This window comes from Chrysemys picta, chromosome 6 (genome assembly GCF_011386835.1).
Source record: "Chrysemys picta bellii isolate R12L10 chromosome 6, ASM1138683v2, whole genome shotgun sequence".
Classification (NCBI taxonomy): Eukaryota; Metazoa; Chordata; order Testudines; family Emydidae; genus Chrysemys; species Chrysemys picta.
Genome location: NC_088796.1, coordinates 122,615,862 through 122,643,616, shown reverse-complemented (window position 1 = coordinate 122,643,616; position 27,755 = coordinate 122,615,862). Strand labels below are relative to the sequence as shown.

The following is a 27,755-nucleotide window of genomic DNA, read 5'->3' as shown; positions in this document are numbered from 1 at the left end:
AGTGTGCTAATGCTGCCATACAGCTGTTTGGCAGCAGCCGGGCAGGCAATGCTGGGAGATAGGCGGAGGAACGGGGACGCAGCGCGCTCAGGAGAGGGGGGGAGCAGGAGGAGGAGGAGGTGGGGCGGGAGAGGAGGAGAGCTCGGCTGCCGGTGGGTGCAGAGCACCCTCTAATTTTTCCCTGTGGGTGCTCCAGCCCCTGAGCACGCAAGGAGTCAGTGCCTGTGTCTGTGGTCTCTTGTCTTAGACTGTCAGATCTTTGGGGCCTGGGCTGTGTTCTGTGTCTGTACTGCACCTAGCACAATGGGGGCCTGATTTATCACTGAGTCGCCTGGGTGTTATCGCAAACAAGTAATGATAATACGGTAAGTTCTGCAAATGTGTGTTTAGCTCTGATGGCCCCACTTTTAGCTTTTCTGGGACACACGCTGGAATAGAAGCAGCAGAGAAAACAGCCTTTTTGAAAACTGTTTATTGCATACGATAGTTCAGCTAATGGGGAAAAAGGTTATTACTTAATTCCAGTCGTGACGGATGCACAATCCATTTTACAGCGGTCAGAAAAGCTTGACAATATGAACCCGACGGCAAATAAGAACCACCCAAAGCTGTATTTTTTTAAAAAGAAATCTCATGAATTTTAAGATAGTGTTCAAAACTGGCAAGTTGAGAGAGCTGGCTAGGGCAGTTGGGCATACAGCTCCCTGTCCTTGCACCAGGGAATTGTCGACATCCCCTAATGAGCTGTCAGATCTTCACCTAGAATTCCAAGGTCTTTCCCCGCAGCAGAATTTGTTCACACCTGAGACAACTTTGAATTTTTCCATTTCCATCCTGTAAGCTTCACGTTCTTCACTTTAGCCTCAGGAGCATCTGTAAACTACTCAGCTCCCTGCGTGCTCCAGGAGACAGTGCTGAGGGGCTGGTCTAGTTCTCGCTGAAGTCAACGGACTTTTTGCTATTGACTTCAATGGAAAGAAGAGCCAGCTCCAAGTTTGTCCTCCTCATTCTTCAAGGCAGTGGGGTCTAGTGGATAGAGCACTGGCCTGGGACTCAGGAAACCTAGATTCTACTCCTCGCTCTGCCACTGGCCTGCTGGGTGATCTTGGGCAAGCCACTCCCTGTGCCTCAGTTTCCCCATCTGTATAATGGGGATAATGATACCGACTTCCTTTGTAAAGCGCTATATGAGAGCTAGGGATTGTTATGATAGTTTTGAAGGACTAGCCTGCTCAGATACCTTCTAATGGGAGATCTTCAGCGTAACTTCCTCGGCATACAAGGTAACAGCTGTTAATTTCTGCCCCGGCCTACCCAGGACTTCCTGTCTGCGCACAAGGGGTAGCATCCAAACTCCTCATGTGTGTTTAGCCACAGCCTGAAATCCTGCTTAGCTGAAGCCTGACCTGCGGTTTCCTGGTCCCCGGTCCCCAAAAAATTGTCACAGTCCGTGTGGTCAACCGATATTGGGCTGTTTTCCTTCTGCTGTTATTACTACCACTTCCTACGGTGCTCTGCCTGCCTTCCTATAAATAACCCTTGACAAATAATTAAAAACAATTTAAAAAACTCCACCTTGTTTCTTGGTGAGGGAGGGGGCATTAGGAATCTTCCAAGAGCAGCAGTGTAATTAACATGGTCCCTCCTTGGGGTTTTCATTCTCTTACCTGGATTACGTTTGTTCAGTGAGGTGAACGAAGAAGGGGGACTATGGCAGCTTTTTGGTAACTTCTGAATTGTTAAAAATTAGCACAAAATTCACCCCCTCTTCACCCAGATTCACCTTCCTGGAAACGAGAACTGCGGCAGTTTAATAGCTGGCTAGCGTTCGATCCCAGATTATAGGGAAAACTTTTCGATTTAAGAGGCAAAAAGCCTGAGTGGCTTCTAATGGATAGTCGGGGACTCGATTAACGAAATAAAGGTGAACAGAGTTATTGATTGCACCCTGGATCTGCAGCTGCCGGCCAGAAAACTGACCCAAACTCCTCCAGGGCGTGGAGTCCGCTGTCACAGGAGCAACACCGGAGCGAAGATTGTGCAATACCTTGAGCATCACCACATTTCAATAAAAACCGTCACACTGAAAAAGTCATCCCAGCAACCTCATCTTAAAAATAAGCATCATATTGGAGACGGGCTCATGCAAACGCCGGACAAGTTTTTAATCGGCCTTTCCAGGGCTTACATACATGACCATCAATCTCCAACCTAACGTTCAGGCTGCATGTTGTGACTTGTGTCTCTTGTTCAGTAATTAGCAGTAATGTTTTAATGTACATAACGTGGTGTAAGTTTCACAGCAGGGGACCTGTGTGGCATCAATCAAATCCTATTATACGTGTTCTCTCCGGATGGGTGGGGTTGAGTTATGGATGAAGGCAACCGTGACTTTCAGCAAACAGTTTTCTTCTGGATTGTTCTATCCCCACATGCAGTGACTTGTGTAAAACCTGGGGCAGATCCTACAGGGACCAGACCTTCTCTACCTCACATGGTCCAAATGAGGTTCAGGAACCTGATGGGGACCATAACGGCTGCATCCTCTGCTGTCTCTTCCTCTAGCAAGATGCCAGATGAATCACAGCAGCTCTCCCTACGCTTGTTACAGAAACAGCACGAGAGGAGGACTCTTCTCGCTCTCCCAGGGGCGAAAGGTCAGGATTATCAAACAATTTTGCCGCATCTTAGCGCTAGCCCCCTCTACTCTGGCCCCCGCAGATCCCACAATGAAAGTGCAGACTAAGGAGGCTTGTGAAACCACCCCTGCTCTGAAACCTTCCATGCCAGGGCTGCTAATTGGCCATCTCTGGCGCAAATGCTTGTGGTTATTTTCCTCCATCATTTATATTGCACACCCTGGACATTATTTTTCCATGACATGATTAAATGTGTTGGCATCTGAAAACAAGACTGCAGAGAGAACACACAGCAAGCAATTGTACCTTGCTGCGATGAGACCGAAGCAGACTGGTACCCCAGGGCTTTTGATACAGGAGACGCATTTTCATGAAAGAAAGGATGGTCTGGTAGCTGGGACACCAGCCGGAGATCTGGATTCAAGTTCTTGTTCTGCCACAGACTTGTGACCTTGGGCAAGTCATTTAACCTAGCCGTGCCTCAGTTTCCCCACTGTACAAGGGGGATACTAGTCCTGTCCCCCATCCCAGGGTGTGAGGAGGATAAATGCACTATAGATTGTGAGGCACTCAGGTGCTCCCATACTGGGACCACATGTACCACAGAGATTTTTAAGGCCAGAAGGGATCACGACGACAGGCTAATCTGATCTTCTGCTCAACGTGGGCCAGGGAATTGCACAAATCCTAAAGCTGTTCCAACAGGACTATGAATATGGTATTTCATTGCCGCTCTCAGATCTTCTAGGCATTTCTTTGAGCTGCTGTGAGCCACCAGAGTGCATCCCTGGAGGGAAAAATCCCCAAATCAAAAGGCTGCGTTAAGTGCAGGCTCCTGCAATGCTGCTGCAGAGAACAGCCTGTTATTAACGGATACTGATCTGCAGTCTCCATCCTCCCAAGAGGCAGAGGGACTGCTCCTTGTTCTCTTGCGTTCATGTGGAAACCTTTAGGCTCAGATCCTGCCAGGTTACACATGCGAGTAACTTTACTCATGTCGAGTAATCTCCCTGGGGTTAAGTGGGGCCGCTCACGTGTGTAACTGTTGGCAGGACAGAGCCCCGTCTCTTTTAACACAATAGTCCCTATGATGGCCTCAGAAGAATATACATTACTGGTGAAGGTTTCAGAGGGGTAGCCGTGTTAGTCTGTATCAGCAAAAAGAACGAGAAGTCCTTGTGGCACCTTAGAGACTAACACTTATTTGGGCATAAGCTTTCATGGGCTAAAACCCACTTCATCCGATGCATGCAGTGGAAAATACAGTAGGAAGATATAACCAACTTTAATGAGACTAATCAATGGGCCACCCTGATTATCACTACAAAAGGTTTTTTTTCTCCTGCTGATAATAGCCCACCTTAATTGGGACCGGCTCTGTTCAACATCTTCATCAACGACTTAGATATTGGCATAGAAAGTACGCTTATTAAGTTTGCGGATGATACCAAACTGGGAGGGATTGCAACTGCTTTGGAGGACAGGGTCATAATTCAAAATGATCTGGACAAATTGGAGAAATGGTCTGAGGTAAACAGGATGAAGTTTAACAAAGACAAATGCAAAGTGCTCTACTTAGGAAGGAACAATCAGTTTCACACATACAGAATGGGAAGGGACTGTCTAGGAAGGAGTATGGCAGAAAGGGATCTAGGGGTTATAGTGGACCACAAGCTAAATATAAGTCAACAGTGTGATGCTGTTGCAAAAAAAGCAAACATGATTCTGGGATGTATTAACAGGTGTGTTGTGAGCAAGACACGAGAAGTCATTCTTCCGCTCTACTCTGCTCTGGTTAGGCCTCAGCTGGAGTATTGTGTGCAGTTCTGGGCACCGCATTTCAAGAAAGATGTGGAGAAATTGGAGAGAAGAGCAACAAGAATGATTAAAGGTCTTGAGAACATGACCTATGAAGGAAGGCTGAAAGAATTGGGTTTGTTTAGTTTGGAAAAGAGAAGACTGAGAGGGGACATGATAGCAGTTTTCAGGTATCTAAAAGGGTATCATAAGGAGGAGGGAGAAAACTTGTTCACCTTAGCCTCTAAGCCCTTTGCACCGGGGAGGGAAGCGTGGCCCAGGAGGCCTTGCCTCTCCTGCCTTTCCAGGCCCGTTCCACTGGCTGTGGGCAGGAAGGGGAGCCATGCATGGTGAGCCTGTCCACTGGAAGGAAAAAAGCATCTACTTTTCACGCGACAGGGTCCCAGCGCCTGCAGCAAAAAATCAGGACTTTGAAACAATCGGCCAAAAGCTGCTCTTGGGGTGTGTGCATGGGGGGGGGGGGGCCCTCATACAGGCACAGAAACACACTCGGTTTCCCCCCCACTCTCCACAGGTGTAGATAGCTCAGAGCTAGGCATCATTCCTGGAGATGTCCACTCCCACCTCCAACCAGCCGCCAGCACCCACGTGCTACATGTTCAACCGAGCACCGGCGTGCTGCCCCTCGCGCTGGGGAGGAGGCTCCCCATGGCCATTAGAACCTAGGAACGGCCATACTTATGGTCCATCCAGCCCAGTGGCCGATGCCAGGTGCCCCAGAGGGAATGAACAGAACAGGCAATCGAATGATCTATTTTCTGTCGTCCAGTCCCAGCTTCTGGCAATCAGAGGTATAGGGACCCCCAGACCACCTTGGCTAATAGCCATTGATAGACAAGTTCATGGAGGACAGATCCAATTCTTTTTTGAACCCTGTTATGCTTTTGGCCTTCACAACATCCCGTGGCGAGGAGTTCCACAGGTTGACTGTGCGTTGTGAGAAGAAGTACTTCCTTTTGTTTGTTTTAAACCTGCTGCCTATACAAGTTCTGCCATCCACAGTCACCTTGCTATTCTCCTTTGCCATGATGGGTACAGAATAGGGTTAGGCCACAGGTGTGCCGAGACCACTGCCCACCATGCTGCCCAGAACGGTCTCATTGTTTCTTGTGCTCCCCCATCTATCTGTATCCACCTGTTGCCTCTTGTCTGCTGCAGAGATTGCCAGCTCTTTGGGGCCAGGACTGTCTGCTTTTCCAGCACCTAGCCCACTGGGGTCCTGCTCCATGCCTGGGCTCTTAGGTGCTAACACACACAATAATTCGGGGAATTTCAGCTTTGGAAGCACCGCCGCTGGGACCCAGCGCATTAAGAATCCAGGGATCTCTGGCTGTGAAAGCCACTTCCGAGAAGGAGTTCAAGCACTCCCTTGTCAGAAAAAGACCTTTTCATTGCATCCCACTCGCTCTTCCCCGTGACACCCCAGAGCCATTAAACCAGGGCATCAAAGCAAAGAGACGTAAACAAACCCAGTCCCGCTTGGGTCCAAACTGCTGCACCCCGCTTAAAAGCTTCCCAGGCTCTCTAGAGACACCACACTGCCTGTGCTAATCACTGTCTGATGGCCTGTGACGTACCGCATCAGGCCTGGGGCTCTCAGCGCTGTTAGAACTGTGACAACCCGTCTGGCCGTGGCCGTGCCAGTCCCTAGAGACACGCACCTTATCACTTGGAAACAGTCGTAAAGCGGCCAGTGTGGGAACAGCGGCAGCAGGCTGATTCCTGCAGCCTCCGCTTGGGCTTTCAGTTGGCAACCCTGGGAAAGCCAACAGCTCCCACCGAACGCCTGTGTTATCACCTGGCTGCCTCTGGGGATGGGAGCACATGTACACAGAAAGCAGACCAAGAGTTTCAGTTTGCCTCCCTGGCTGCCCCCAGTCCCCACCTGCTGATGGACAGCGCCCTCCTGGCCAGCCATTCGGGAGCAAAAGGAAGACCCAGTGAGGGCTTGTCTGTATGAACGTGGTGCATGGCAGGTGAGTGCACTGTAGCTGTATGGCCTGGCTTGCCACACACTAATTGTCCACGTGGACCCTGCCAGCAGGCACTAAAAATGCCCTCGTGCCCACTGACCTACTTCTGTTTCACAGCCGGCTGGATCAAAGCACACTAGGGAATTGGTAGCACCCGGCAGCAGGGTCCACGCGGCCAGTTAGTGCGGGGTAGATTCGCACCCCAGCTCGCCACGAATGAGCTGTTCATGTAGACGTGCCCTGGCACTCACCGTTGAGGATCCCAGAGAGCAAAGCAGGAGGCAGCTATGCAAACAGCACCACCTGGGATGTTTAAATCCAAGGCTACCTGTCACCTACGATCATGAGGTTACACTGGGGTCCCCAGGCCAATGACACCCATCCTTTCTGGTGAGTTGCACCAATTTAACCTATCAAGGGGAAGCACTTCTCTGCCCCCATCACTGCAGTGTTGCGAGCCCTCACACTCTACTGTATTTCTCCTCGCAGCACCCTGGGGACAGGCCATGGCTGGTATCTCCTTTGGGCAGCTGGGACCCGAGGCACAGAGAGGCCTTACCCATCACACAGGGAGCATGTGGCGGAGCAGGGATTTGAACCCAGTTCTCCCTAGCTCTATGCTAGTGCCCTGACCACTAGTCCATCCTACCTCCTACTTGCGTGCACTTCAGAACACTTTCCACTGCTCCACTAAACGGACTAAAGCCCTCAGCTGTACCAGCCAGTGCCCCAGCATCTCCCGCCCTGGGAGCGGATTCACTACGGACCCTGCCTGTTTTGCAGTTCCAGGCAAGAGCACATGCGGGTCCCGGCTGGGCGGTGGCAGGCTAAGGCACGGCAGCACAGCTCACTGACCACTGGTTACAACTTCAAACCAGCCCCTTTGTGCTCTCTCTTGTGCTGCCCCCACACTTGGGAGGAGGCTCCATAAGCATCTGCAAAACTACCCCCTCATCCTCCTTCAAACCCCTCCTTCGCCAGGATACCTCCCAAGAACTGGGCAATGGCTTGGCTGCAGCTCTTTAGGGCAGGGCCCATAATTTTGTTCTGCTGCTGTACAGCACCTGGCACAGTGGGGTCCTGCTCCACGGCTGGGCCGGGAGGTGCTATGATCACACAGACTGTAAACAACGACAACGGACGAGAAACCCAGCCCTCGCGAGAGCCCACCCTGGGGTCGTCTTTGAAAAGATCAGATCCAGTTTCTTTCACAGTTACCCTGCCCTCCGTGGGCAGTCCCCCGCCGAGGGCAGGGCCCTTGACCCCGACCTCAGGGCCAAGAGGCCAGAAGCTGCTGCAGTCTTGGAAGGCTGGAGCAGATGGGATGAAGGGTCCCTCCTGAGTTCCAGCAGCTGGGCAGGGTGATGGGGCCGCCAGCCGGCACGCTGCCCAAGGGAGACTAACGGAGCGGGGAGGATTAAGGGGATGGAGCAGGTATTGTCACAAGTATGGAAACTCAGCCCTCTGCCCAGGGGCGTGTTGGGCTTGCAATGCCCCCGGAAGAGCTGTTGCTAGCTGGGAACCCCTCGCCAGCTGCCTCCTTCCCCCGCAAAGCTGGCCAAGGGGTGGGAGATGCTGCCACCAGCCGGAGAACCTCCGCTGCCATAGTGAAACCTACCTCTCTGCCCTGCTGCTTAACTCTCCAGCTGGCCGGTCTGCCCCCAAGCAGCCAAGAGTCACGGAGTGTCTCCTACATAGCCAGCTGCAGCCTGGGGGAAGAGGACTGGCGTGGGCAGGCAGGAAATCCCCTCTCTGTGCCTTCTGCCCTTGTTCAGTGAAAGCCTGCCTGGCCCAGCGAAACGTACGGAGATTTTCAATAATATGACCGGTGTGTCCAAGTCTAGCTTGATATACCTCCAAACCTGGAGCCCATGTCTGCAATTCATTGACACCGGGGTGGGAACCAGCCTGCAGACAAGAGATCTTCCGGACTATGTTACGGACCACCCGGCAGCCTGCCATTCTCTGACGGACACCACCCACTGCTCAGAGACATCGTGGGCTAATGGGTAAAGCGAGGCCAGCCCTTCCGAACTGACTTCACCCTGCGGGGGACTCTTCCGTTCTCCGTTGGCCAGCAGGGACTAAGGAAGGAAGGTGAGGATGGTTTAGAAAACTCCGTGATCTTGCAGCCTGGGCTTAGCACCAAGCGTTACAGTTCTAGTGGCAGCCCTGGGCTCACGCTTTACCAAGCGACTTCTGGTGTTTAGAAAGTCGGCTCCGTGTTGCCAGCCTCCTGGGGACAAGTCGTTCGGCTGCAGGCCTTTCCGCGAAGGGGCTGTAAGAGGCACCTTCGGGCACCGCCCAGGGGATGGCATCAACCTGGCAGTGTGGAGCAGTTCCTGCTAACCTACTGACTGCCACCAGAATGGAAACAGCCTGTGCTCGGATACGTCACCTTATAAACCCTTTAAACCATTGTCTGTGTTAAGTGCCAGGTTGACACAGGCGTGCCTTTAATTCTTCCCAGGAGGAAACCTGCCTTCGGCGACGTCACACCTGCCCGCGCTTCCCACGGGATGCAGCCAGTCCCTGGCTTTACAGCTATGTGAGTGAAAGGATTAAATGGTGTCCGTGAACATGCTGGTATGACAAACGCTTCAGCTCCAGTATCCATCTACAACACAGTGGGGCAAAACGTAAGCTAGTTGGTTCAGGAAATACGGCTTTTCGTTGTTCTGTGCTGGGAACCCAGTGTTCCCATCAATCCTGGTCACAAACGGCTGAGGCATCTCGTCATCATCAATTGTATGCAGGCCCCAACTGAGATCGGGGCCCATTGCACTCAGCCTGGTCCATGGTAAGAGAGATACCCTGGCTCCAGACAACTTACGGTCTAATAGACAAGGGCCGGGAGAAAGGAATTCTCCTCCTCGTGTTGTAGCTGGGAAATGGGGACGGAGTGCCTTGCCCCAGTCGTACAGGGTGTCTGTGGTAGACGCAAGAACGGAACTGAACTCCTGAGCCCAAATCAAGTGCTCTCACCACAAGACCGCCCTTCCTCCCAGAGCATCTTAGTTCAGAGCTGGCATTACCAAATTAGTGTAACCCAGTTTGAAGCAGCACGGCTTTGTCCCCCTCTAGGGGCTAGCCCATTCCTGACCACGTGACAGCCCTGGAGCTAAGAACGTTGGCTCCTTTAGCTCAAATGGTGAAGTCTCTTGGTTTTAGATCTAGATCTCTGGGGTTCAGGCCCCACTGCGTGACAACTCATCCCAGGGGGGTTACACGAGGAATAAAAAGAAAGTCTGCAGAACAAATATACAAAACAGTAAGGAAACAGACTACCGAAGCCAGATGCTGGTAAGATTGGGAGCGGCACTACTTTGAAGATCAGGAGCTATTTGAACTATGCCTGCATTGCTAATGTTTTCACATTTCAGAAGATTATAAACCACCCCATACAAGAGCGTGAGTTTAAAAATATATCCCATCCTCCCCCGCCTCCCCTCATCACAGCAGATCTCACTCCAATACAAAATATGATTGGGGTCGGGAGGGGGTGTGCAAATGGTAATAAGATCTTATTTTTTCCAGAGCCTGGAGAAGGATCTAAAAGTCACGGGGCAAGAGTCTGACCTGAGTTCCACCCGAAAAAAATCCAGAATCGCTCCCATGGACTTCAGCGGAGTTGCACTGCGGTTTTTTCACGGGCATCACTGAGATCAGAAGCCAGCCTGGCAAGCTGAAACAGAAATGACTTCCCTAGGAAAAAAGGCGGCCGGTGCTCATTTGATCAGGCGTCGCACAGAGAAGGAGCTGCTCTTTCCACCTTCTTTATTCTCTCCGCTCATTACAAAAAAATCTGTCTCTTGAACTTAAATAAGGTCCAGTCTCCATGTACAGAAGTCTGTGAAAATCAGAGCGGAAGGTAGAAGCCGTTTCTATCCGTCTCTTACCTTCTACGGGTGCACGGATTCTCATCCCACAAGAAAAACCACCCCGGGAACACAGGGCATGGCATTTCCAAATCTCCCTAATAGGATTAGAGTCTATTTAGCATAGTTTAACCTCTGTGTTATTACGTCAGGCACTTATCTGATCACTGCTGATGGCCTTGTTTCAATCACTCTGGTACCCGAGGACAAGCCGTTTGGAAAGAAAGGAAGCCACAGCTGTGATATCCTGTACTTCAAACTGGCTAATCGTCATTGGCCCTCCAGCCCAGCTCATTTAATTGAGAAGACGCCAACCAGCTGAGGATGAAAAGCTTCTGCTCCTTAGGTCACAGGGACAAGAAAGCTGCGAATTGCAGAGAAGGGGGTTATGAAGCTGTTAGCCTAATTGTGAGAATAGTTAATGTAGCCTCCGTATGGCTGTGAAAACCAACAGCCTGAAATCCAAACACACTTCGGTTTATTAAGGCCATCTGTTAAGGAGGCCACGGCAGATCTACGGAATGTCTGCACAGACACTCACTGCGCACACAAACACACCCTGTCCGGAGCCACCGCTCAAAGACGGCAGCCTTTGAAAAGCAGCAGACGACGGGTGTTGAACAGTAGTGGCATTTGTACACGAATTACCGTTCCTGCCGATCTTGTTAGACTGCATACCCCTCAAAGGGCACGTGGAGCTCTCTGGGGCAAGGAGAGCGACAGACAGCTGCCGATTTGTGCTCCTGCCAAGACAACTATAACCTCATTGTTGTCCCCTGGGACTAGGGGAGTGGTTGAAATGCACAGGTGCGGATTCTGGAGGAAGCCCAAATGCACAAGCGCTGATAACGGGCAGGGAAGAGCGGGGACACGATCCCTCTCCCTCGCTGTTTATAATACGGTTGTGCCATTGGCTGAATCCACGAACCAAAGCATCAGAAGGGAACTGGCTTCAGGCAGATAAGAGGAGTCTCACTGCAGACACTACCACAATCAGCACATGGATGAAGGGCAGCCGGGTAACGCTGAGCCCAGGCCAGGCTCTCGTCTCTCCTAGAACATCCCTGAGCGTCAAGGGCAACTGACCTCAAATCACTAAGTGGCTCCACAACATGGGGACCTCACCACTGCTACCGGATACCCAGCAGTGGTGAAGTCCTAATGGCAGCAGAAGAAGCAGCCACTTCACTCCCTGGCCAGCAGCCTATGCACCATCCCGTCAGACACAGACTTGGCCACAGTGAGCCACACTGGTTACGTCCCGGCTTGATTACCGCAGCTGGTATGTTGGAAAGAAGCCACATGCCCTGGGCAGGGCCAGCTCCAAGTTTTTTGCCGCCCCAAGCAAAAAAATGTCCCTGTGCCCCCCCAGCCCCGCCTCAACTCCGCCCCATTCCAACCCCTTCCCCAAATCCCCGGCCCTGCCTTCTCCCCCAGGCGCGCCGCATTTCCCCTCCTACTCCTCCCTCGAGAGAAGCGGAGTGGCGGCGCGCTCGGGGAGGAGGCAGAGGTGAGCTGGGGGGGGGGGGGAGCGGTTCCTCTGCCCCCCCCCCCAGGGTTACTTCCTGTGGCCATCCCACCACCGCAGCTCACCTCCGCTCCGCCTGCTCCCCTGAGTGCACCGCCACTGCTCCGCTTCTCCCCCCTCCCTCCCAGGCTTGCCGCAAAACAGCTGATTCACGCTGCAAGCCTGGGAGGGAGGGGGGAGAAGCGGAGTGGCGGCGCACTCAGGGGAGCAGGCGGAGCGGAGGTGAGCTGGGGGGGAGCGGTTCCTCTGCCCCCGCCCCTCCAGGGTTACTTCCTGCGGCCCTCCCCGCACCCCCCACCGCTGCAGCTCACCTCCGCTCAGGGCCGGCTCCCGGCTTTTAGTGCCCCAAGAAAAAAAAAAAAAAGGAGCCGGAGTGCCGCCCCTTGGAAAGTGCCGCCCCAAGCACATGCTTGGAGCGCTGGTGCCTAGAGCCGGTCCTGGCCCTGGGAAGCTTCGCCTAGTAGAAAGTGGTCACCTATTCAAGTAACTGAAGCCTCCATGAGCCCATCACCAGGTGCTCCCTGTGCTGGCCCCTCTCTGAACGTGGCCCAGTTATATATTCAGTCCATTTTGTTTTGGCTTTGCAACTAATGCCCATTTAGCACCCTGGTTGGGATCCTCGGCATGGCCCTATTGACTTCCATGGCGCTACATCAGTTCACACCAGCTGAAGATCTGGCTCCGTATCTTTAACCCACTAACTGCGCTGCATTCTAAGAGGATCTGGCTCTCTGGGCACCTCAGGAGGTTACCTGGCCACGCCCATTCTGGGCAGCACTGTTCATGCTCACTAGCCACAAGGAGGAGAGCATCTGGATCACAGCCCAGTGCTGAAACGGTGTCCTCGTTTTCAGCACAAGACAAACCGGAGAGAGTTTTGCCTCTGGGAGCTGGTCAGAATGTGTGTGACAGTCAAGGTTATCAAGCAAGGACCCCACACTGGGCGAGTCCCTGAATGCCTGCACAGTGTGTACAATGAAAGCCAGAGCCTGGCCTTTGGCAGGTACGAGGCTTGTCTCCATGGTGGTCCCAAACAGGCCTGCAGGAACAAGGAACAAAGCCCACAGCTGCATTCCGGTCCCGGGAAACCTGTCTGGGCCGATAGATGCTCACATTGCACTATGCTGAGGACTCGTTAGCAAACAAAACCTACATTTAATGGCAGTTAAGATTCTGGCAGGACACGCTCCATCCATTTCCCTTAAATGCAGGGAAATCAGGAGTGAAGGGGAAAGACTCATACAATCCTTTCACGATCCTATAGTCTACAACGCTGTCCATAACGCGCTCCGTAAGTCTTCCACTTCCATCTCCAACAGATACCCGGAACCAATACAGACGCCAACTTTAAACTCATGCTCCAACGCCAGATCTCAACTGTGATCTGCTCTGCTTTTTCAGTATCAATTATATCAACAGATTAACCCATCTGACTGTCACACGTTCCGCGCACGGGGGATGTTATTCTGCCTTAACTCTTCTGTGGTCACTTGTCAGGTTTTGGGTTAGAGTGCAGGGCTGATAAAGTTCTTCTTCTCTCTGAATTAATTCATCTTTCACCAGCCCATCATGAACAATTCAAACCCTGCTCACAGTTCATATTCCATGTCTTGGGTTTTGCCATTTCAGGAGATGTTTACAGAATAAAGGTTTAAAACTCCTATGAAACTGAAAAAGATTAGAGTCACCCTACGCTGTTTTATTGTCAATTATTAGGAGTAGCAGCACCTCCGAGCCCAGCCACAGATCTGGGCCCCATTGTGCTAGGTGCTGTACAAACACCAAACAAAAAAGACAGTCTCCTGCTGGGTTCAGCTCCTCCTTCATTCTCCAGCCCCCCTCCACTCACAAGGGTAGGAACTTCCTGTAGCCCTTTCTCTTTGCAAGAGAGGGTAATGCTTTCTCCACCTGCCCTGGGCTGGGCACAAACCCTGCTGCACAGCATCAGAAGGGGAAGCGCTGAACAGACTTGGGGTTCAGAAGCCTGAAGCAAGACAATCACAGTTTCTTTCCTTTATTGCATCTCATGCTTGTAAATTTGCCTTCTGCTTTTAGTGAGGCTTTAATCAGAGGACAAGAGGGGGGGTTGACTTACACTAAATAGAACTGGTCAGAAAACAGGGTCGTTCCCCACACCCTGGAAAATATCGGTTTTTCTGACTTCTCCTGCAAAAAACTGAAATCAAAATATTATGGCTGAGAATTGAAATATTTTGATTTGGAAATGCTATTGCAGTGTCTCACGGGAGCTGTATCCCGGGTGTTTCATGCTCCTATTCTCCTCTATGGATATCTGCCATGATGCACCATAGTCTCCCCTCTTGGCATGGGGAGCGGTGCATCATGGCAGTGGCATCGCCAGAGTGCATCATGGGAGGTGAAGTCCAACTGGGGAGCCAGACCAATAGATGAGAATGGGAACATGAGGCCCCCAAACTACAATTCCCATGAGACACTGCAGCAACATAGCCAAATCCAGATATTTTGGTTTCTAGCTGAAATCCAAAAGCTTTTCGGGGTGTGTGTGTGGGGGGGGGAGGGGGAGGTGTGTGGGTGGGTGTCCCACCCCCCCAAAATCACAATTTTCTGTGGAAAGCAGCCACGTTACATCAAAACTTTAATTTAATTGAAATTCCAATTTCCATAAACCCAGTTTTGATGGAAAATTTTCAGCCGGATTGAATGCTAAATCTCTCCAATTAAAGGGCTTTTGAATCATTTGAGCAAGCATAAGGGGGATGCAAAACAGATTGTTCTAGTGTCCAGTTCTGCAGCCCTTACTCAGGCAAAACCCCAAGTCCCCAATTTTGCTGAGGAAGGCTTACAGGATTGGTGCCCAGGACTAGTAGAGAAAACTCTGTGCATATAGATTACAGTGCATGAGTAACTACAGTAAAGAGATTCCAGAATCTTCAAGCCATCCTCACAGCAGTTTAAGGACTGATCCAGGTTTTATTTTTACAAGTCCACCCTGGGCTCTGACAGCCAAGCTGAGAGCTTTCCATCTCATGCCTTTCCACCATGAACACAGGCTCTGCAGGCTGAAGGGTGGCCTCAGAGACACCGGTGTAACCTGTCTAGCTTGGATGGATTTGCATGTGTCACCGGCAACATGAACTGAAGGCAAGGAGGCCTAGCCTGCCATGCAGAATCTCTCCCATGCTGAAGGGGAGGTCCCAGCTTCACTTTCACAGCTCAGGGCCAATTTGTGGGGCTACCAGCTAGAAAGACACCTTTTTACTTGCAAACCTAGTACATCAGATATGGCGGTTCATGACCATTTATAGCGAACCCCACCATGCCATTTAGGTAAGGGCATCTATAGGGCAGCACCGCACTTCATACTCGCATTTACTTGGAGACCCCCATGAATTCACTGTGCCCGACAAGCTAGACTGCTACAGATCCCTGTACAGAACCGTCACACATTTGCAGACAGTGAAACGTGCACAAGTTACTACGGCTGGAATCCAAGGTCAAACTGGAAATGAGGCACAGTTTTTTGGGGGGTTTTTTTGGTTGTTTTTAAACAGGGAGGGTAATTAATAGGCCCCCACCCAATTTCATGGCCATGAAAAATGCATCATGGACCGCGACATCTGGTCTTTTGTGTGCTTTTACCCTATACTATACCGATTTCATGGGAGAGACCAGAGTTTCTCATCTTCGGGGTCCTGACCCAAAGGGAGTTGAAGAGGGTCACAAGGTTATTTTAGGGAGGATTGTGGTATTGCCACCCTTATTTCTGCGCTGCCTTCAAAGCTGGGTGGCCGGAGAGCGGCGGCTGCTGACTGAGGGCCCAGCTCTGCTTACTTACTTCTTATATCCTTACTTTTGTGCTGCTGCTGGCGGCAGCTCTGCCTTCAGAGCTGGGCTCCCAGCCAGCAGCCGCCGCTCTCCAGCTGCCCAGCTCTGAAGGCAGCGCCGGTACCAGCAGCAGCGCAGAAGTAAGGGTAGCAGTACCGCAACCCACTCTACGATAACCTCGTGACCCTACAACTCCTTTTTGGGTCAGGACCCCTACAATTACAACACCGTGACATTTCCAATTTAAACAGGTGAAATCATGACATTTACTATTTTTAAAATCCTATGACCATGAAATTGACCAAAATGGGCTGTGAATTTGGTAGGGCCCTAGTAATTAACCATTCGAACAACCCATAGACTCACCTAGGGATGTGGTGGATCCTCCATCACTTGGTACCTTTCAACCAGGACTGGTCATCTGGGCTTTTTGCAGGAATCTACTAGGTGAAATTCTCTGTTCGGTTCTAATGCAAGAGGTCAGAAGACTCATGTCTGGCCTTAAAAGTCTACAGAACTAGAAGTGGAAAATGTGAAAAGCACAGTATAAACCCAGAGAAAAAGACGGTACAACTAATGGGCTAGAAGAGAGATTGGCAGCACTTGAAAAGTGCATCACTTTCTCAAAGTCTCGGTGAAATTAAGTGAAACTGAATTAGCCTATTCCAGCCCAGTCAGTCTGCAGGTACCTCCTCGCCTTTGCTCTGCTTTTCATACGTCTGACCCATCCCAGCAGACCTTTCACTCTGACACAACAGAGTCAAGACTTGAGGTATTTAATGACTAAAGTAGTTTTACAATACAAGGCGAGGGACACAGTGTGCTAAGAATTCTGGAACCGAGTTACCATTTCAGCAAAAGCCACATCCTAGGCGAGCTAATATATTTAGCCCCCAAAGAGAACACGAGAAGGGGCAGACTTGAGAATAGCTGCACTCAGGGGCCATTACAGACGAAATGTAGAAAATTATAAACAAAATGTTCAAGGTGGGGGGAGGAGAGGGGAAATCAATAAGTTTCCTTCTAAATAGCTTTCACTTCTAAAAATATCCCAGTGTGCAAATGTGATGGAGACCTGAATTCCTGCAACAATATCTGTCTGGACAAGAACAGCGAGTGTACAGTGCAGAGCATTTTGGAGTTTTTCCCTTCCTAACTCATCTTTCCTTAATAACCTTCCTTGCTGAGACATGCTAGCAATCTTCCCTGACTGCAGTTGGTTCTCTCTCGTGCCTCCCTTGCATAATACAGCAATGCCAGGCAGCACCCGCTCGGTACAGGGTCTATTAGCAGCATTTCCAGGCCATTTTCCATTTGTGCAGCACAAAGGGAGGCTATGCAAAGCCCCACCCATTGCTACTGACCTGGGTGTGTTGATAGAGGCCCTGATCCTGCATGCGCTTTCACCCATGAGCAGCTTCACTCACGTGAGTAGTCCCGTTCAGTTTCAGAGAATTAGTAAATTTGCTCCCACGCAGGAGTGTTTACAGGATTGGGGTCATACGTTGTAACGGGTTCCGCCACGCCTCTGTCCCTTTGTCTGGGATTTCACTGAGTGGGAAAATGATGCCGGTTGTAATTTCCCACCGTACAAACGCCTGTCAACTGTAATTGCTTGTCAACAAGAGAAGCAAACATGGCAAGGAAAACTAAACCCACCTGAAAAGCATTGACATGGCCGTTCCATGTGGAGCCATTTCACGGACAGCCTCCTGGCTCCTCTGGAGTTTTTAAAATGTCACCCTCTTTTCAGCATTACAGTAGGTGATTGTCAAGCCCGGCATTTGCACTCCTCTTGCTAGACGGTTGCTTAATAAGAATTCCAGCAGATAGTTTGCTAGAATCCCAGGGTTGCAAAATCCCGGACAGATTCCATAGTATGGCACTTGGAACCATTACCCAGACTCTGACTCGCCAGAGGCTCAAACATGCAGGACGGGGCGTCCCTACCAACCAGCTTCCCCCAGCTGTGATGGATTCTACTCAAGGGCACCTCTCCCTGATAAGGTGCAAATTGTTTTTACATGTTGAGAATAATTAGCCACTGGCGCAACGTCCCAAGGGCCAGGGTGGATTCTCCACCATTTTTAAAATCAAGGCTGGAAGTTTTTCTAACAAACCTGCTGTGGGAATGAGAGTGGGGCAGTTCCCTGGCCTGCGTTCTACAGGAGCTCAGATTAGATGATCACCCAGGTTCCCAGGCCAGAAGGGACCAATGAATATCAGCCTCTGGCTGACACAGCCTGTGATTGTGCAAACTGACCTCCCCCCCCCAGCCCAAATGGCCTGTGACTGCTAGAAGGTCTTCTGCCTTCTTTCACCCTCCCACCCTTTCCAGGCCCTCCCAGCTAGCGAGAGAATGGATGCATCCTCTCCCCTTCTCCCAGCCTCCTGGCTGCTCTGACACTGGGTGCGGAGACGTCCGTTCTTAGCTTGAGTCTTTCCCACACACCCACAAATCCCTCCATTGCCTGCCTCTGCTCATCACTGCAACACATGATCCCGGTCAGTTTCACGAACACCAGGGGCTCTAAGAGTGGGAGTTACTCTGCTCCCAGTCAGGTCAGTTTCACATTGGGGCTGCTGGCTTGGGACAGGGAACGTGGAGTAGGCATCAGTCCCCGTTTGGGTACAACCACCACGGACGTCAATGAGGACGTTATGTAAGTGAAGACTGCAGCATCAGGACCCCTCTCTTTTTGGCACTTGGCCAGTCCCATAACAGCTCCAAAAGTGCCGTCCGGGGCCAAAGCAACAACGCTTCCACACACGTTCGATATCGTCAGCGGAGAGGACAGTGAAAAGCAGGATTACAGCATTTACACAGCAAAAGGAGAGCGAGGCTCACCGATTGCTTTTCCAGTGCTTGCTTTGTAATGCCATGCGGTGAGGCAGGGCCGGATTAATATTTTGTGGATCCAGCGCCAAACATATTTGTGGGCCCCCATAGGGGCAATGGAGCATGGTGCAGGGAGGTCAGTCCCCAGAGCAAGGGGCCAGCCAGGGGCAACGGGGCATGGCATGGAAGGGGCGGCCCTGCTCTGCCCAGCCCAGTGCGAGGCAATATTTACAAACCGGAAGTTGCCAGACACACAGTGGCCCACCCAACCCTATGCTGCCAGGGTGCCCCTTCCCCTCGGGGGTGGGCCCATGCCATGCCACACCACCCCCCTGCCCAACACCCCATCGGTGCCGACTCTGTGGGTGCATCCACAGAAAAAATAAGTGTGTGCTCAGCACCCACCGGCAGCCCTGCTGATCAGATCCTCCCCCTTGTCCCCAGAGCCGCCCACCCACCACTGATCAGCTGTTCAGCAGCAAGCAGGAGGCGCTGGGAGGGAGGGGGAGGAAGAGGTGGGGACACTCTGGGGAGGCTGCGGAATGGGGCAGGAAGAGGCGGGGCAAGGGTGGAGCAGAGGCAGGAAGAGGTGGGGGGGCAGGGTCTACGGGGAAAGGATGGAGTGGGGCTTGGGACAAAGCTAGGATCAAGCACCCATGGGGAAAATCAGAAATTCAGCACCTCTGCAACAACCTCCCCCCCAACTCCCTATGGCCAGAGCCCCCCCCAAACCCCCGACAAATGCAGAGCCCTGCACAACCTTGCAGGCCGAGAAGTGGTGGTGGGTGGGGGGGAGCCGAGCAGGGCAGGCCGGGGCCCCTTCTGAGCATAGGCCCGGCTCCATGGCGCCACTGACACCATTGTAAACCCAGCACTGGGGTGAGGCACAAACCAGTTCCCGCCCTGCACAGAAGCCTTTTCACAGGGCTTGGAACCTGCTGCCAGGGAAGGGGCAGAGCTGGGGAGGGAGAGGACCACTCGCCGAGGCATTGCCCGTCTACTAACTCCAGAAGGAGGCGCTGCCTCAGGTAGCACTGACTGACCCTGCTGCTGCAGCCATTCAGGCCTGGGCGGCACAGGAAGTTACGCACCTGCCAGTGTTACCCACAGAGGACGCGACTAGGAAGCTCTGGCTCCTCCCCTCCATCTGCAGCAGCTCATGCGTTTAGCTCTGGACGTCCCGTCCCCAATTCAATCCCCAGGATGTAGCCACAAGTGCGGCTATCGCAGGATTGGGCCCTCAGCCAGTAATAGCCGGAGAGCTTTCCTTCCGGGTGCAGGCAGCCCCCATCCCCAACAAGGGAGTCATGGACCAGTGGCTGTCAGGAAGCAGCGCCGAGCCATTGGCAACTGCCTCTCATGGTTCCCCCAAGACCCCTGCCCATTCTGTGTGCGTGGGAAGGGAGATGCAGACCCTGCTTTGACTCTCCCTGGTGATAGCTACTCAAGGGGGACCTCCGGGAGGTTTTTATTACCATGCCTGAACTGAACAGATGCCACCATCCTCATTATAGAGCTCTGTGTCCTTGCTAACCATTGCGACTCAAGCACTATAAACCTTATTCATGACCATTCCTGCAGACCTCACCTTCCCGCTGCACCTTCTTTAACCCACAGGCCTGGAGCCAGCAACCATCCCAGCTGAGAAGGTCTAGTCTAGTAATCTTCACCCAGAGCACACACCATCCAAATGGCAACAGTCACTCCAACCTCCATGGTCAAGACCTCGCAGAGATTTTTCTCCATCTCCTATTTTCCCTTTCAATCATGTAAGTCCCTCTCCTGGAATTCGTTGTTCTCTTGTAGGTTTTTCCCTAGGCAGGACTCAGTGTGGCCCAGTGACAGCGGGAAATCATGCCAGAAGCCATCCAACTCAAAGCACTTCACTGGAAAGAAAGCTTCTCACATTCAAGGTCAATCACATTTCACTCAGACACAGCAGAAGGAGGCTGTTGTGCAGCCCAGGGCTATTTTTGGATGAGATGTGATAATGGGACATCAGATCAAAACCTGAGAACGTTGGACTCTTGTTAGACAGGTGGATCTTACCGCAAAATCTCACTCTTTACCCTTTCACTGTTTGTGGGGCTCAGAGAGGTTAAGGCCAGAAGGGCCCACCAGATCATCCAGCCACCAACACCCGCACACTAAACCCAAGAAACAAAATTAGACCAAAGTCATACAGCCCCACGGATACTAGACTATTATGTGCCACAAACAGAGAATAGGAGGGTTTGAGGTACACCAGTGCCCAAGGCCCTGCCATGGCAGAGAAATCATTAGGTGAGATATACTGAGATAATCCCAGCAAATGACCCGCACCCCATGCTTCAGAGGAAGGTGAAAAAAACTCCAATCTAACCCCAGAGAAAATTCCTGCCCGACCCCACATATGGCGATCAGTTAGACCCTGGAAAACCAGCCAAGCACCCGAGGGAGAGAATGTTTGGTGCCCCCTCAGAGTCCTGGCCCATCCTGTCCAGTGTCCCATCTCCAGCCATGATGCTTCGGAGGAAGGACACAGATCCCCTTCCCTCAAACCCCAGAATACACTGAGAGCAAAAAAACGTCCCTGCAGGGACTATCTGAAGCCCTAAAGCATGAGATTTTCAGAACATAAGACACAAACTAGCCGAGAGCCCCAAAGCTGCCAAGCCCTGCATGCACCATCATAAGCAACCCCATCATAGATCCCATTCATAAATGCATCCAGCTCTGTCTGACCCAAAGCTCACTAACATCAGGGGGAGAACGGGGGGAGTTCTTTCCACTGACTTACAGAAGCTTGGTGTAGCAGGATCAGCAAAGCAATTTGCTAGATGTTTTTCAAGAAGCGTTAGCAGGTTTCGCTCAGAATTGACCGAAGATACTCCAGAATGCCTTCCATGTCCAGAAATAATCACTTTGGAAACTCTAAATACATACATACATACGCCACCATTTATCCACTGGAACGCCGAATACAACCTTCTCCCTCTTTGAACCCAGCCTCCTGCATGTCAGGAGTGGTTGTTTGCCAAGATGCTGAAACAGACTAGATCAATAAATTGGGAGATAATTGTAGTAAGCAGGAGGGAGGGGTCTACAGCGAAATATGAACAGAAACCGGGTAGCAACGAACTCTAGAAGTTTCACAAGATGCAAGAGGCTAACAAACAATATGGGCACCACTACTCAGGCAGTTGTTCGGCGCTCTTGTCCAAATTATGATTTCGATGGGAGTTAGGCACATAAATACCTTTGAGGATCTGGGCGCCTCAGGACTGGGCCCTGTGTACTGTCTGCACAGTGATGACATACATTCTGCTACTTACAAACAGCCCTCTTCAGAGGGGAAAACAACTTTTTCCAGCAGCTCTCTCTCACATTAGCAGGAGTCTGATATGATGAGGCTGGTGGAGACGCTGCTCTACCGGAAGAGAGTCCATTTACCAAGATTTATACCTCACATTGCAGTCCTGCTGAACACTGGCAGAAGAGGGTATGGATTATTGTATTGTCCCAGAGCCAGAAGAGGGCTGCTCTGGAGAAAGCGAGACACGCACCTTATTATTATTATTTTTTTTACCATCCTACGCCTAAGAGCACAGCCAGAAGGATAATGTTACCAAGTTACTTAGGAGGTAAAAGACCCCCTTTGGGAACACATGGTCACCGCGCAGAGGGGCTCGGCACCTGTCTTTGAGGGCAGCCCCGGGCCCTGAGAAGGGGAGTTAGGAAGCAGGCGGACTGGCAGGGGGCAGCTAACCACATAGTCTGTGGGCTCTAGTCACCCAGCGGAGTCTGGAGCAGGGAAAACAACCCCCGGGTGCTGAAGGGGGGGTCCCGATTCACCCACTCCCTCGCCCCGAGGCCGAAGAACCGCCGGCCCGCCCCGGCGTTTCCCCCGGGGCATCTGACTTCGCCCCTCTGTCCCCCGGCGGCGCCGGCACAGACTCCGCCAGGGCTGGGTCTGGCGGCGGGAGGACAAGGACCGCGCCGGACGCCCGGAGCCCCGCAGTGATCGCCCCGGCTGGAGACCCCGCTCCCCGCCCGGGACAGCCGGGCTCCCCGCCCCGGCGCTTCTCCCCCGGCCACACCCGGAGCCGACATCCCATCGCCGCCCCGGGCGCCGCCTTACCTGGGTGGCCGGAGCGCTGCGGCGAGCGGAGCCTGCGGGCGGCGGCGGCGGGGCAGGTGCTGCCTGTGCCCCGGGGAGGCGGAGCTCGGCCCGGGGGCGGGGCTCCCAGCGGGCCCCGCCTGCCCCCCGCCCCGCCTGGCAGCCCCCCCGGCCCCACCCCATTCCCTCCTGCCTGCCCCCCAACCCCGCTCCCCCCGGGACAGCCCCCCAGCCTGGCACCCCCCCTGCCCCACCCCGTTCCCTCCCGCCTGCCCCAACCCCGCTCCCCGCGGGACGGCCCCCCCGCGTCCACCCCGTTCCCTCCCGCCTGCCCCCCAACCCCGCTCCCACCCGGGACAGCCCCCCAGCCTGGCACCCCCCCCCAGCCCCACCCCGTTCCCTCCCGCCTGCCCCCCAACCTGGCACAGCCCCCTCGGGACAGCCCCTCCGGCCCCACCCCGTTCCCTCACGCCAGCTCCCCGCAACCCCGCTCCCCTCAGGACAGCCCCCCAGTCTGGCACCCCCCAGCCCCACCCCGTTCCCTCCTGCCTGCCCCCCCCCAACTTGGCACAGCCCCTCTGGCCCCACCCCATTCCCTCCCGCCTGCCCCCCAAACCCGCTCCCCCCAGGACAGCCCCCCCAGCCTGGCACCCCCCAGCCCCACCCCTCTCCCTCCTGCCTGCCCCCCCCAACCCCGCTCCCCCGGGACAGTCCCCCCAGCCTGGCACCGCCATCTGGCCACACCCCTTTCCCTCCCGCCTGCCCCCCCCAACCCCGCTCCCCCGGGACAGTCCCCCCAGCCTGGCACCGCCATCTGGCCCCACCCCATTCCCTCCCACCTGGGCACCCCCTGGGACAGCCCCCCCAGCCTGGTACAGCCCCAACCCCAACCCCCAGCCTGGGAGTGGGACGGCCCCTCAGGGCAGCCTCCCAACCCGGGTCCCCCCCCAGCCTGGGATGGTCTCCCCAGCCTCCCTGGGGCACATCCCCGGCTGGTCCCAAACTTGCTATCCTGAGTCTGGGGCAGCCACCCCGACCCTAAACCCGTCCCGTCCCCCGCGGCTGGATCAGCCCCAACCCTGCTCCCTGAGCCTGGGCCAGCCCGAACCTCCCTCCTCTCTCCCTGGGGCAACCCCCCAGGCTGCGAGCCAGGCTCCCCCAGTCCCAACCCCAACTTCCCAGGGCAGGCCTCCCTCCCCCCACAAGCCTGGGGCAGCTGGGTGCCTCCCCCACCCCATGGCCCCAAGCCTGGGGTGGTCCGCTCCTCCTGTCCCCAACCTGACCCTTCCCCAATCTTGGGGCAGCCACACCCCCACAAAACCTAACTCCTCTGTAAGCCTTGGGCACCCTCCTACTCCCCCATGCTCCTTCCAACCCAGACCCCACCAGAGCCTCCTATCCCCCCTCCCCAGACCAGTCTCTGAGCCTGCGTCCTATCCCCACCATGCTCCTTCCAACCCAGAGCCTGGAGCACCCTCCTGTCCCCCAACCCTAATTTCTCACCAACCCCTCCCTGCTCCCCATCCTTCCCTGAGTGTGGTGCAGCCAACTGCCCCCCCACACCCTTCCTGCTCCCAGGAACCCTAAACTTTTACTCCCCCTCCCCCCAGAGCTGCCTGGGCTCCTCCCCTCACCTTCACCCCAAACTCTCACCTGCTCCTGAGCCTTCCCTCTGTCTTCCCAGCCCCTGGGCAGTGCCAGCCTTGCCAGCCCTTGCAGTTTTATCACAAATCTCCCACTGTTCGGTAGTTTCTGTAAAGCCCCAGCTGCTGGAGTCCCGGGGATCACAGCTGTCACTTATACAAAAGTCAGTCCCCACCCCTCCTGGTTGGGGTGCAAAACCTCAAATATGTGACCCAGGCACCTTGGAAAGGACCTCGAAGAAAACAACCAGAAAGATAATTTAAACACCCCTCCTCCCCTTCCCATGATTTTTAAGCCAATTTCATGATGTTTGAGTGTTGCGGCTGGCAATGTTGCAGTGACGCCCAGTGCCCTTAGCCCCTCTGCCCCCTTTCACTGACTCCCCCTAAATTCCTCTCCTCCCTGGCCCCACAGCTCCCTGCTGCGAAGGGTGCCCCCTACCCCATGTAAGTCATGCCAATCTTCTTACCTGTCTCACCATCCACCCTCCAGGGCTGCTCTCTCATAGGCGATGCCCTTCCCCTTTTCCTCCTACTCAGCCCCTTCCCTTACCTCTTCCCCCTCAACTTTCCCACCTCCCTAACCTGCCCACCTCTGTGGGCTTGTGTCAGGCCATTTTGAAGATGATTTCTCCTCCTTCCCCCGTTTCCCTGCAGAGCTCTTGCTTCATGGCTGGTTGGAGGAGGGAGGGCTGGGTTCACTTTTAACTACATACAAGTTAGCCACCAGCCCCTGTGCCCAGCTCCCATTGGTCATCGACAGCAGCGGGAGATAGTTGTGAAAAGTGCAACAACAGTTACATCCGTTCAGGGGCATTTCATTTTGTCTGCATGGGGCAATTGGCCAGTGAAACTTTTCCGGAATAACTAGCCTGCGATGGCTATTCCAGAGTAATTCCCCCCGTGGATGCTCTTTTCTGGCACTCGCTCTAGCACTTTAACGTCACAGCAGCCTTATTCCAGAATAACTTCCTCACGTAGACAAGCCCAAAGGCCCTGACCCTGTGAGCCGGGCCTGCAGCAAGCCCCAGTGAAGTCAGCAGGAGGCCGCCCCAGTGGAACAAGATGTTTAAGGAACGTGGCCCTTGGAATGGAAACACTTAGGTGACCCCAACTCACTTCCATAGCAGGGCCCTGGCATTTACTTAAAAAGAGAAAATAAAAAAAAGATTGGACCTTTGCATTTATAAAGAGCTATTTTAAGGAAGCAGAGAACAAAAAGGCAGCCAGGAAGGTAGAAAGCAGGAATGGGAGGTTAAGGAAAGGCGAACGGTATCTCAATTTTCATCCACTAGGGTGCAATTGAAGTTTTCTAAAGTCTTTTCAAGTTTGTCAGAGGTCCCTCTTCTCCAAAACGTTACTGTGACCATGGAGGGCTTCTCCCCCACCCATGGCCAAGTATGTGATGTCACACCCACTCTCCTTTGGTCTGTCTACACTGCAATTAGACACCCACAGCCGGCCTGGGCCAGCGGACTTGGGCTGTAGACACCCAGTCCCAGGCTGCAGCCCGAGCTCCGTTCCTGGAGCACTGCAGTAACCCCAGCGCTGCCTCTCTGACCCCCTAGCCCTTTGCTCTAGGGACTCACCACAGGCATTAACTCCAGTCCACCATGGCTAGCCTGCCCCATCCCTCTGCCTAGCCTCTAGCAGCCCTTCATAGGCCCAAATGTCGCCCAGCCCCTTTTGATTGGCTGTGTTCAGCTCACCTGCTCTCTGACACAGGCCCTGTAGGGACCCGCTCCCTTGTGACACTTACCCGCTGTTCAGCTGGCAGGCCAGCCAAGTGCCTGTGCCAAGCTCCTACCCCTGGAGGCGGTCCGCTCTGCCACCTAAGCCATGTATGGTTAAGGCCCAATCTTGTAGCACAGATTATCATTCCCTAGGCCTTCGGGTGTGTCTCCACCGCAGCTGGAGCGAGCAGCCCAGCCCGGGGAGACAGGCTCATGCTAGCGGGGCTAACCATAGCAATGTAGACATTCCACCTCGGGCTGCAGTTTGGGCTCTGCCGCCTTGGGGCCAAGTGGGCTTGAGTGCCTGGCCTCTGCCCATGCCAGATTGGCCACCTTGTGAGTTCTGGCACCAGCCCTGCTATGGGGGGAGGGATAGCTCAGTGGTTTGAGCATTGGCCTGCTAAAGCAAGGATTGTGAGTTAAATCCTTGAGGGGGCCATTTAGGGATCTGGGGCAAAAATCTGTCTGGGGATTGGCCCTGCTTTGAGCAGGGGGTTGAACTACTTGACCCCCTGAGGTCCCTTCCAACCCTGAAATTCAATAAACACAAGTCTGTGTGCCTGGGCTGGGAGGCCTGCTCTCAGCTGCAGGGCAGAAACACCCTTGGCCTAGCCCTTCCAAAAGGGAAAGGTGTGTGTCAGTTTCAACCCTGGAAAATCAGTATTTTGTACGAAAAACTGAATTCTAAAGATGAGGTGCAGGGATCTGGGAAATGCAACTGTGGCAGGTTGTTGGGGGAGGGCAAAGTGGGAAATGATAACCTTATGTTCATCATCATTTCAACCCCCTTCACCTCAGAAGACTCAGAAGCAGTGTTTCTGGGAGGGGATAGTAGGGTTACCATGCGTCCAGATTTTCCCGGACATGTCCAGCTTTTTGGGCTCCAAATCCCCGTCCGGGGGGAAATCCCAAAAAGCCGGACATGTCCGGGAAAATCGGGACATGCGGGGCCGGCGGTGCTGGGCTGGGGGCCAGGCCGGTGGTCAGCGGTGCCGAGCCGGGGGCTGGTGGTGCCGGGCTGGGGGCCGGGCCGGCGGTGCCGAGCTGGGGGCCGGGGCCGGGGCCGGGGCCCGGGCCGGGGACCGGCAGTGCTGGGCGGGCCGGGGGTGCTCGGCCAGGGGCTGGCCCGGGGCCGGCACCCCAGGGCCCGAGCCGACCCAGGCTGGAGACGCCGGGGGGGCCAGACTGGGCCGCGCCTCCTCCCCCCACACCTCCCTTACCTGCTTCAGGCTTCCCGCAAATCAAATGTTCGCGGGAAGCAGGGGAGGGGGCAGGGTTGGGGCGGGGACTTTGGGGAAGGGGTGGAGTTGGGGCGTGGGGGCGTGGGCGGGGCCGGGGCCCCGTGGAGTGTCCTCCTTTTGGAGGCTCAAAATATGGTAACCCTAGGGATAGTCTTCTCTCTTTAAACTGCTTTGGCTGTCTGGCCTACGTGATGGAGTGATTGATGGGAACAGGAGAAGAAATGGGCTAAAAAAGAAACCCTCGATTAAAGGATCATCTGTAGCTGCCTTTGGCACGTTTAACTGACAGACTGTTTTAGTCTAATGTAGCCTATAGGTCTAAGAGTAGCAGCTGTGTTAGTCTGTATCCGCAAAAAGATGCATCCGATGAAGTGGGCTGTAGCCCACGAAAGCTTATGCTCAAATAAATCTGTTAGTCTCTAAGGTGCCACAAGTCCTCCTGTTCTTCCTATAGGTCTAGGTATTCACTAGGTAAGATACAGGTATAAGTTAAGGCAGCAATGTAATGAAATCGAACAATTAGGCCTGTAAGACAATAGCTTAGTTAAACAAAAGCC

The 27,755-nt window shown here is 53.6% G+C and overlaps 1 protein-coding gene across 4 annotated transcripts in view; it reads right to left on the bottom strand.

The window, feature by feature from the left end:
- FRMPD1 (FERM and PDZ domain containing 1) overlaps positions 1 to 22,743 on the bottom strand; it is a 67,666-nt gene extending 44,923 nt beyond the window's left edge. For all 4 annotated transcript variants that reach the window (XM_005309203.4, XM_065549763.1, XM_065549761.1 and 1 more), the window contains exon 1: positions 22,603 to 22,743. The gene's annotated coding sequence lies outside the window, so the exon portion shown is untranslated. The remainder of the gene's footprint in view (positions 1 to 22,602) is intronic.
- Positions 22,744 to 27,755: the final 5,012 nt, after the last annotated feature.